This window comes from Centroberyx affinis, unplaced genomic scaffold, assembly GCF_046629955.1.
Source record: "Centroberyx affinis isolate AG114_WGS23_722 - 3 ecotype Tasmania unplaced genomic scaffold, CSIRO-AGI_Caff_v1 ptg001839l_1, whole genome shotgun sequence".
Lineage (NCBI taxonomy): Eukaryota > Metazoa > Chordata > Actinopteri > Beryciformes > Berycidae > Centroberyx > Centroberyx affinis.
In genome coordinates this window covers 284,738-294,836 of record NW_027280218.1, presented here as the reverse complement: position 1 = coordinate 294,836, position 10,099 = coordinate 284,738, and the positions used below count along the sequence as shown (strand labels likewise).

At 42.8% G+C, this 10,099-nt stretch overlaps 1 protein-coding gene across 1 annotated transcript in view; it reads left to right on the top strand.

Moving 5' to 3' along the window:
* The first annotated feature begins 1,832 nt into the window (after positions 1-1,832).
* The window catches only part of gcgra (glucagon receptor a), a 39,360-nt gene continuing 31,093 nt past the window's right edge, over positions 1,833-10,099 (top strand). Inside the window, exon 1 of the mRNA XM_071529761.1 lies at positions 1,833-2,029. The gene's annotated coding sequence lies outside the window, so the exon portion shown is untranslated. The remainder of the gene's footprint in view (positions 2,030-10,099) is intronic.

Below are 10,099 nucleotides of genomic sequence, written 5' to 3'. Positions count from 1 at the left end.
TCTCGTGTCATATCAAAAAGGAAGCCAGTAGCTGTTGGACCTCTCTTGTCCATGCAGTTCATAGCCGTGCATCTTCAACAACAGCTGTCACAGCACATGATGAAAGCCCGGATGAAAGTTTGTGTAAGTAAGGAATTTGATCTGCCAAAATAGTCCGCTGCTGGTGGGCAGTCATGGCTTTTCACAGTAAATAAACAAAAAAAAAAATCTTTTCAACAAGCTTAAAACAGCTAAAAGGTTGATGGGCCAAGGACAACGCCTCATATGCAATAACCATGATGTGATGAAGGCATAACAGACCAAAAGCAGGGCATTAAATATGAATTTGACACTGATCTAAATGTGCAGATGTTCTTCTATGCAATAAGCCTAAGGAATAGAATAATATCATAAGATGCATTTTGTAAATGATAGTAAATGTTATGGGAGAATTCTATCAAGCAGATTTTATCATTGCTTGCACCCGCAACAAAACAAGGCTTATTGACACATATCACACAAGGTCCTTAAACCCTGCTTATGGGCAAAGTTCATGTTAAGGAGAGAAATCTTTTTGAAGGGAAAAAAAACACCATTCTATTTTGTTGCTACAGCACACACAGCAGCGTTAACCTCCTTTTTCAATTCCGACAAGTTAGGAGGGATTTGATCCACAGTGGTCTATCCAGGCAAAAACACTTCAAAGCGAGGAGACTGATTGGCTGGTAAAGTAGTTTCCCAGGATATTACTACTAGGCACTGGGGGAAAACTAGAATTTCCCCATACATAAATTCTAAAATGGCTGACAGCATTCAATGCATTTTCATGACTTCCACAGGCTAATCCCTGGTGAAGACATCCATCTGACCTCAAGCATCAGTGCAGCACAGTCCACGTCTCCTATTTGATGGATTCTCTGTTCAAAAAATAAATTGATCTGTGAAGTACTAAGCATAGCTGATGGTTTCAGCTTGGCATTTCAGTTGTGATCGTACAGAGCCTTTTTCTGCAGTAAAGAGCTAACCCCCCCCCCCAACAAACCCCTAAATGAAAGTAGCAGTTCTGCTCACTCCAGAGGATGAAATGGCCCAGCTGAGGCTAAAGGCGCACAACAGTCTGCAAAACGACAACAGTCTGGCCAAGAACAAGGCAGAGGGGATATGGAGGGTCAGCGGGGAGCAGCACAAAGTTCATTGAGCCAATAAATTATTGATGAAGTTGGAGTGAAGTTTGGAAATCTTGGTCCCGCAGGAAGATGCACGTACACACACACACACACACACACCTCTTATGAGAAAGAACTATAGCAATCCATGTATACATTTTAAAAAGACACTATACACATTTCACAGTAAAAGTCCCAATAGGAATATTATAGGAATATTACAGTAATACAGTAAGAGAGAAAACAATCTCTGCTCCTTCCCCAGTTCTCTTAAACATTACCATCCTGGATGATCCATTACAATGTGTGTTGTGCATCAGTTTTTTGAGTCGAGAAAAAACAAAAGTTGGGTATACCATAACGTCCAGTCAGTGAACAAAAATCTATTCTATTTTCAGAGAAGAAAAAAATACAGTTATAGACGTAACATCAGCTTGATATGATGATGATATGAATTTAACCTCTTACAGGTTATGTCAGCATGACTTTAGTGGTTAGAGTTTACCGTCCACTATACATCCCTGGTCCTGGGCTTAGATACCCCCCCACCCCCACCCCCTCCTCGTGACGTCACACGGGTACAAGGACCGCCAGTGCGCCTCGCGCTCACACAGCCACCAGTACCAACTACACACAGAGCAAAGCCTTCTCTATATATATAATTTTAAAACCATTTTACAACAATAGACGACTTCTTGAGAATCACTGACAAGAGAGGACTTCCTGACCGCGACAGCAGCCACGCAGGCGTTATTTATTTTGAAAGTTGGATTACAGCGCCCGACTTCAACTGAGTGGAAATACTGTCTGCCAGATGCCGCTCAGAAGATGAGCAGCGGTGAAGTGGAGATTGGGGAAACCAGCGGAACCCCGTGCTGTCAATGGTAAACATTATTATTATTTTTTTTAATTTTCCCAGCAGCTATCTATTTTGATGACATTTCCACACTGTGCTTCAAGTAAGCTGAATGCCTCCCCTTACGAAAAGAGAAGTATAGTAATCCTTTAGTACATTTTAGAAGGACAGTATACAAATGTCACAGCAAGTACCTATAGGAATATTATAGGAAGTGATAGGAGATAAAGAAACATATATGAAGTACGATAAGGAAACTCACTACTGAGTACCACAGAAGCAATAGTAGTCAATATTATAGTGATTTTTCGTTGGGAACATGTTGGAATATGGTAGAATTTGTAGAAGCGTTTTTTCATAATCACAACCACAGTTAGTGTCACTTATCGCTCTTGTTCAAATGACTTAAATCTTATCTTTGCCATCGTCTATCTGGAATTTGTACTTGGTAAGCTGCCCGCCCCCGCCAAAGCCACAGGAGAGCGCAATGACAAACCCAAGTGTGTTTAAGTTCAGTGGATGTCAAGGTGAATGCAGCCCAGATACTCCATACGAATAAAGTAGGCTAATTCAGGTGGACGTCAAGGCAAATGTAGTCTATCCATAGACTCTGACCAAAAACAATTATAAAGAGTAATGTTTTCTCTGCGACACAAAACATGACATCCAGTCAACCTGATTTCTGACTCTTCATTTGGCTCAAGGCTGCATTAAAGGCCTCAGGCTCTGCTGAATGGAAACACACACTGGAAACTGTTATGAACACAGGTGGGACCCAAACGCAGGACACAGAGAGGGTGGTGTTGGTAAGGAAAGGTTTTATTGTAAGGGAGGATCTGGATGAGGGGCTGACGGCAGGGAACGGGGATCCGGTGGCTGCAAGGGTGAGTGATGGTGAGGAGGAGCGGGCTTGGTGTGAGCGTGGGATGAGGGGAAGTGTGGCAGGCAGGTGTAGCTTGGAGGCTAGGAGGTTGCTAGCAGGCAGGCAGGGAGACAGCAGGAAGACAGGCAGGTGGGTGATGATCCTGGGATACAAGAAAGGCTGGTTAGTCACAGGAAACACAAAGAGACAAAGTCACTGGGAGTTTAAACTAGATTTGGCCTGGAAGCGTAACTACCACAGTGGTTGAAACAACAACCTGGCGAAGAATGGTTGAAGAGCCGGGGTAGATACACTGCAGGCAGATGAGCTGATGAGAGGCAGGTGAGCAGACTGGGAGAGGTGATGAGCCGATTGCAGACAGGTGTGCAGGGTGAGCAGAGCTGGGAGCCAGGAGAACGAGAAAGGGAGACCACGCTCGCCTCACGCCAATACACACACAAACAAAACATAGACAGAGAGAGAGAGACAGACAGGGGAGCACTGGGAACACAGGGAAGGGGAAACACAAGAAAACACTAGGGAATCTTCTGGGGGTACGGCCACAGCCGTAACAGAAACACAACTGAAAAATTCCATTTAAAGTGAATTATACTTGAGGGAATATATTTCTGCTGTCTTTTAATCACACGCACTTCCTATGTAACATAAATACATGCATATTTTTCTTGATAAATAACAAAGTCTAAGCTCGTATAGCCCTATGCAACAAGATAATTTGGTAAATGTAGTTGTCCTGCTTTATTTGGAGCAGAGATGAAGTAGGCTACGAAAAGGTGATATATAGTCTGGACTAGACCGTCTCAGCTGAGTCCAAACTGAGTCAAGACCAAGACCAGACAAATAGATTCTCGCAAAAATAATGTGGGTATCCCTCAAATATTCATACAATAACCCTCCTCAGCAGTGATTTTCAGCTGAAAACACTGCTGAGGACAAGACAAGAGTCTGTAAAAAAAAAGAACATTGTTCTGAATAAATCATTTGTGCTGGTCCTGGCCAGAATTACAAGACCCAACCCAAACTGATCTAAGACCAGATCAAGCCTGAGACCAACTAGGTCCAAGTCCAAGACTTTCACAATGTGATACCCACCAGGCCGAGATGCATGTACTGTAGGCTATGAATGATTTATTCAGTATGAGCAACCTTGACATGTTTATCATTTCTACATAACATTAAGTTTTAAAGTGGCAGCATTAACTATTTGAATCCTATGTATTTGAATCCTATGTAATGCAACAGGCTGAAAGAGAGAGCAGGCAGCAAAATGTGTTTCACTCTGCAACAGACAGAATACTGCCAGACACATTAGTGCTTCCCTGTGTATTCTTTAACACCGAATACATAAAAAAATTACCTGTTTGGAGAGTTAATTGCCCGAAAGTGATTTCGTCCTAATCAGGCCCACTTGAGCTGGATCAGGGAAGTGAGCGGACAACATGCGGGCCCTCAGTCCCCTGTGCATGTTATATTCCATTACACACAGCGGAGCTAATGAGGGGGCCTATTTTTAGGTAAACTCCGTGTACAATAACTAAACAAATATATTCATTGCTACCACAGCACATCTGTTGCGGTGATGTAAGAGATGCACGCTCCTCGCTGGAGCAATTGCATTAGCCTTATGCATACAGGTGCACTCTATGAATTAGTGATGCGACGCTGTATGTTGTCTTTAGAGGTAATTTACAAACATTAACAGTCCAGCCTGTGCAGATACTTCAATGCATACAAAATACACATTAGTGCAGTTTTGTGATGCGCGGAGTAATCTTCTGCCCTCGAAGCCTCTACCGCCAGCAGGGTGAACTTTTCACAGCCGTGATGGACTCCATGGAGCTACATTATGTATGTGGATGCAAATGCTGAGTGATAATTCAGGGGTAGAGGTTGTATTTATTAACGGGTTACATATGTATTTGACCCTCATATGCATACAGCACATTGTGCATTTGAAAAGCTCACAGGCTAAATGAGTCAGAGTGCAATCTGGCCTCAAGGGGCAAGAGCTGAAAGCAGCGGCTCGTGGATGTCATGTCACAACCCCCAGAGTGTCCTGTACGCCATATGGGACTGCTCAGCTCCAGAATGCACTGCTCAATGTAAAGCCTGTCAAAGAAAGCCTTTTTCATTGTGTTTTATAAATGGTTTAGTGCATGTCTTTGTTTCAGGGCTATATGGGTATTTCTCTCAGTTGATGTGCGAGGGGCTGGACTGCTGTTCAAATTTGACCTCACTCTCTCTCTCTCTCTGTCCTTTAGTGTAATTTTATGGCCTGAAGAAAACAGCGTCAGTTTCATTTTCAACAGTATCATGCTTAGAAATTCAGTTTGGTGATGTGAAACTATATTCAGACTCTCCAGGCGCTTCCCGAGTGTATCTGCAGCACACATTTTGTCATTAGGGCCTGACTCATGTCACAGAGACAGTGTGTACTAATGTGACAGGAAACTGAGGCCAAGTGATTCTTCTGGGAAATGTCTGTGAAAATCCCTTCTCTGCAAAAGCATATCAGAAGCTTTTTTTTTTATATGTCAACCTTTAATACTGGCTCATGTAAATCAGCTCTGCTGTGAGGATTTGATCAAGTGCAGCGGATTTGCCTCGTTAGGATGGGGTTTTGGGTTCCCAAAGCGAGACGGGATACAAAGGCAATTAACTCAGCAATAAGACACCAAGATGAGTAATTACAAGGCGGCTACAATTGACTCATGCGCATATGGCGTACCTGATGACAAGGCAAGACAGCTGTTCGCAGCAGTTTTTCTTACCATACAGATAACCTAAGTGAGGTCATGCATTCAGATCCAGGTCAAACCGATGATATCGCTCTGGTAAATCTGCTGTCTGCTAAGCACTTCAGGCTTCCCTCCTTCACAAACATTTGCTTCTCCGGTACTTCTTTGATCTGCAACATGCTGAGTTGACTGGTGGATACTGAGGCTGCCAAGACAAAAGTTATCCAGCCTGTAAACATTGAGCTTATTGTCTGTACTAACTGTGGGTGATGGAGAAATATGGGGAAGACATGCGGTTATGGATAAATCAAGGATGGTGGTGATAAATGAGAGGGAGTGAACCTAATTTGTTTCTCTGGAGTTTGGTGTACATCTTCACAGCCTAAGGCTGCTGGTAGATGCATGGACCTGAGGTCTTCCTTCAAGTTGGTGACTCAGGTTTTCAGTACAGGCCATATCAAATATTTAACACTGAAAAGAGGGAAGCAATGTAACACAGAATGCATTTTCTAGCTCCATGGCTGTATAGCACAGTACATAAGTGAGTGTACATGGCACTGGATGAGGTTAAAGAGAGGTGAAAGAGTGAACGACTATGTATGAGAGAGGAAGAGAGAGGACAGTGTTACTTATCGCTGCCTTTTGTGGTTTCCTGAGCTGTGTAATGATGAGAGATAGAGAGAGAGAGCGAGAGAGCGAGAGCGTGAGAGAGAGAGAGAGGGACAGACTGGCACAATGACAGAGACAAGAGAGACAGAGATAGAAACAGAAGCTGAAACACAGAAATAGAGAGAGAGATAGAGAGAGACCTAGAGATAGAGTGCGTCAGATTAGCCTCAGCTGGATGATAGCCTGTAGTAGCACTGAGGACAGGTGTGAGGAGGAGTGAGGGTGTCAGCGCCCATCAAGTGAACATGGCTGGCCTGTGTGGCTCTGCGGGCTCCGGTTCAAACGGCCCCCCCATAATGGACCCAGGGGGGCCAAGAATAGCCTGCATTACAATAGGCTGTCAGCCTGGATTTCCACAGTGGGACGATAAGGGATTGGATACTGCTGCTGGGCTCCACTCAGCCGTGTGCGTGTGCCAACTCAGTAACACTCACCTCGCCCACAAGCACACACACACACATACATGTACATATGTGCATACACATGCACATGTAAATGCATGAAAACAATCTGAAAAATGACCATCTTATCCAGTCATTTAATCTTGTATTAAGTCTTCAAACTTTACTTTTCTTGAAACTAGTGAAGAAAATCTGACAGTAGGGAGAGATAATTTCACTTAAATATTTATGTTATCTTATATTTATCTAATATATATCTTTAAACAAGTGACTTAAAATAAGCCTGATCACTCCATTAGTATCAAAATAATATTACTTGAGGAAATTTGTGAAACAAGTTAATTTGCATTGGCGGATTATTTTTGCACGTGAAAAATAGGATTTTAAGACTCCTTAGTAGACTAAATGACTTGACTTTTCTGCTGTGCACACATGACAACACACACAAGAGTGTACGTGCACACTCTTTCTCTCTCTGTCACACGTACAACACACACATACACAATGTTTATATACACAATTGAATGGGAAGGATCAGAACCAATCCCTTCCTGTTGGCGGTAGGAAACATTTACCCGTGGCTTTATTGAATCGACATCGACTCCCATGTTGCTACTGGCCTCTGTCTGATGGGCGATTGTGCCTGCCGCCCTTCAGGCACGTGCTGGGTTAAACGGATAAGACGAGAGTTTATTAAATCTTCCCAAGTACACGCAACAGTGTGCGAGTAGCAGGGCAACTGTCAGTCCGCTTAATGAAACCTCTTCAAACAGAGCTCTTTACCTCCTGAGGAAAATTACATTACTTATTTGTTTTTTATAGCGCAATAAACAGATACATTTGCTATAGCAACAGAAAAGTGCTGGTGGACATGGCATGGAGCACGCACAAAATAGTAATATACGAGAGTGTATGCTGGGGTGCGTGAGTGCATGCACATGCAACACACACACACACACACCAAAAACACTATTCACATTTGGGGAATTTGTGACATTTTCATTGAGACATATCATAAAAAAAGCCCACAAAAGGTTAAGAAAGGTTAAAGATTTGTTTGTTGTTTGCATGTTTCCAGCCATGGCTACTGGTCTTTATCTCTTGATTTTGTTGACAAGCTACAGCGCAGGGTGGAATGTGTTTCTTCACTTACTCTTGCATGTGTGATGTGTTTTCTGGGAGCGATATCCCTCTGTGCCCATCTGAGCCTCGTCCTGATGTGGCTCTCTGGACCCTGCGTTGTGTCTGTCGCCTCTCCTCCATGTTCTCCTCTCAGTCCCGCCACCAGGATCAGATTTGGAGTGTGGCACATTCCATCACTTACTGTGCCTGGGCGGCTGCCAACATCTTACCTTCCTGCCCCTGCGAACAAATCCAGACACTGTTTTGATGCTGCCTGCTCTGCAGTGGGGAAAAAAGTAGAGATTAATGTATCTGACGTGCCGAAAGAGTCTTGTGTCACCTCATGGTGGAGAGGCTAAATTGTTTCTGCAGCAAGGGAGAGATGCTGCAGTCGTGAGCAATTTGAAATCCGGGAGCAAAACAGCTTTTCTTATGATTTTAAAATCAACATGTATATTATATTTGTGTTTTAATGTGTGTGTGCAGGTGTGTGTGTGTTTTGCCCAACAGTCAGAGAACATCTGCATCATTCCTGTTCCTGCTATCATACACACTAAATATAGGAAAGCTATTATCATTAGCAAAGTAATAGCAGAAAGGCAGCAATCTGGAGAAACCCTGATGAGAAAGCAAAACCCAGTACATCGGTTTTTGGATTCTTGGCTTTGTTATTTCTGCCTCTCGGCATGAAGATTCACCACATGGCCTTTGGGTATCAGCCAGGCACTGAAACACTTAAATCATATCCTTCCTGCCTTAAGTCAATCAGTTCAAGAAAGTCCCAAGAGGAATGGTTTGAGGGTTAGAGCATCGAGGCATGGCTGAGATTCAAACGCAGCTGTCAGAGAGCATTGCTGAGGGAACCTGGGGAAGCAGAGAGATGACTTCATTATTTTAAATCAATACCTTCCCTCTATTAATGCTGCTGTCAATGATGATTGTTAAAGCACTCAAATCTTTTCTAGTATTACTGATGATAGAATAGTTACATTGATTATCTTTGATCGTGTATTCAGTGCAAAATGTTTTGACCAGCATGAGCTGCAAGATGTTACATGAGCGCCAACAATACCTTATATTTTTACTTTGTAGATGGAACTATGTGCCATTTAAGTAACACTATGACACAAGCACAATAATGGCCTGGGCAGTGTAACATACAGTACTTCACTGATCTAACAGCAGTCTCAGGTAAATACAATTTGAATTTTTTCATTCATTAATATTCTCGTTTAGTGAATTTTCCAGTGGCTTCTTTTGCAGACTGTAACACACACACACAAACAAGCTGAGGAGAGTGGGTCCATTTGAAACTTTATTGCATGGCATCATTATGAATAGTCTGATGTCCAAATCTCAGTGTTGTTGCTTAATTTTGCAAAAAAAGGAGAGTTGAGGATGAAGCAAGACACTGGCTTTCTCACAGATCATCTCCAGCCATAAAAAACACCAAATGTTTAGGATTTTTGTCTTTGCAGAGAACTTAAAGTGAAAGATATTGTCTAAATTGAATATCTGCAACACCATTTTTCAGTTCCATATATTAAACTGACAGCACCGTACTATTGTATAAAATGAACAAGGTATTGGACAGAGTACAAAGCCAACAGTCTTTGATCTTTGACCTCAACAGATGTGTTTCAATAGCCATGTTTTAGTACTGCCTCTCTCATATGTTAATGCTTACCTCAGTTATTTAACTTCTAAGAAACTCTGGCATGTGATAGAAAGCACTCTCGAGGCATTACATTTTATTAGAGCTTGGGGTGTAGTAGATGGACTGAGATAGCTGTGTACTCAGGAGGTCACGACTGGGATTATCTATGTGGACACAAATAAGTCATGTATGCCTAAATGAAGTCAGCGTGCTGCGATGATGGAGATGCATCCCTTGTGCACCTTTCGACCTCACAGCGCTGCTTCAAGATGAATTACTCAATCTCAGCGTGGCTTATATGATTACTCGCTAATGAACCTCCTACGCGATGTGGACGTCATCTTTTAGAGTTCATTATTGGTCAAGCGGTGGACCAGAAGGTGGCTGGTGTCTCTTCGTGTTGCTTTTATCTCTGGCTCGCCTCTCACTCGGCGGGGAATTTAACCTTTCATTCTTATGGGAAGTAAATTCCTCTTCAGTGCACACGGAGACACGTCCATGTTGGGTGGAGATGCAGCAAAAAGATATATCACGGGAGAATCAATAACAGCAGAAGCGCGGCGGAGGATCGAAAAGATAAAAGAACACAACAAGGTTTTGCTTTTCTCTGAACTGCTTTGTAAACCCT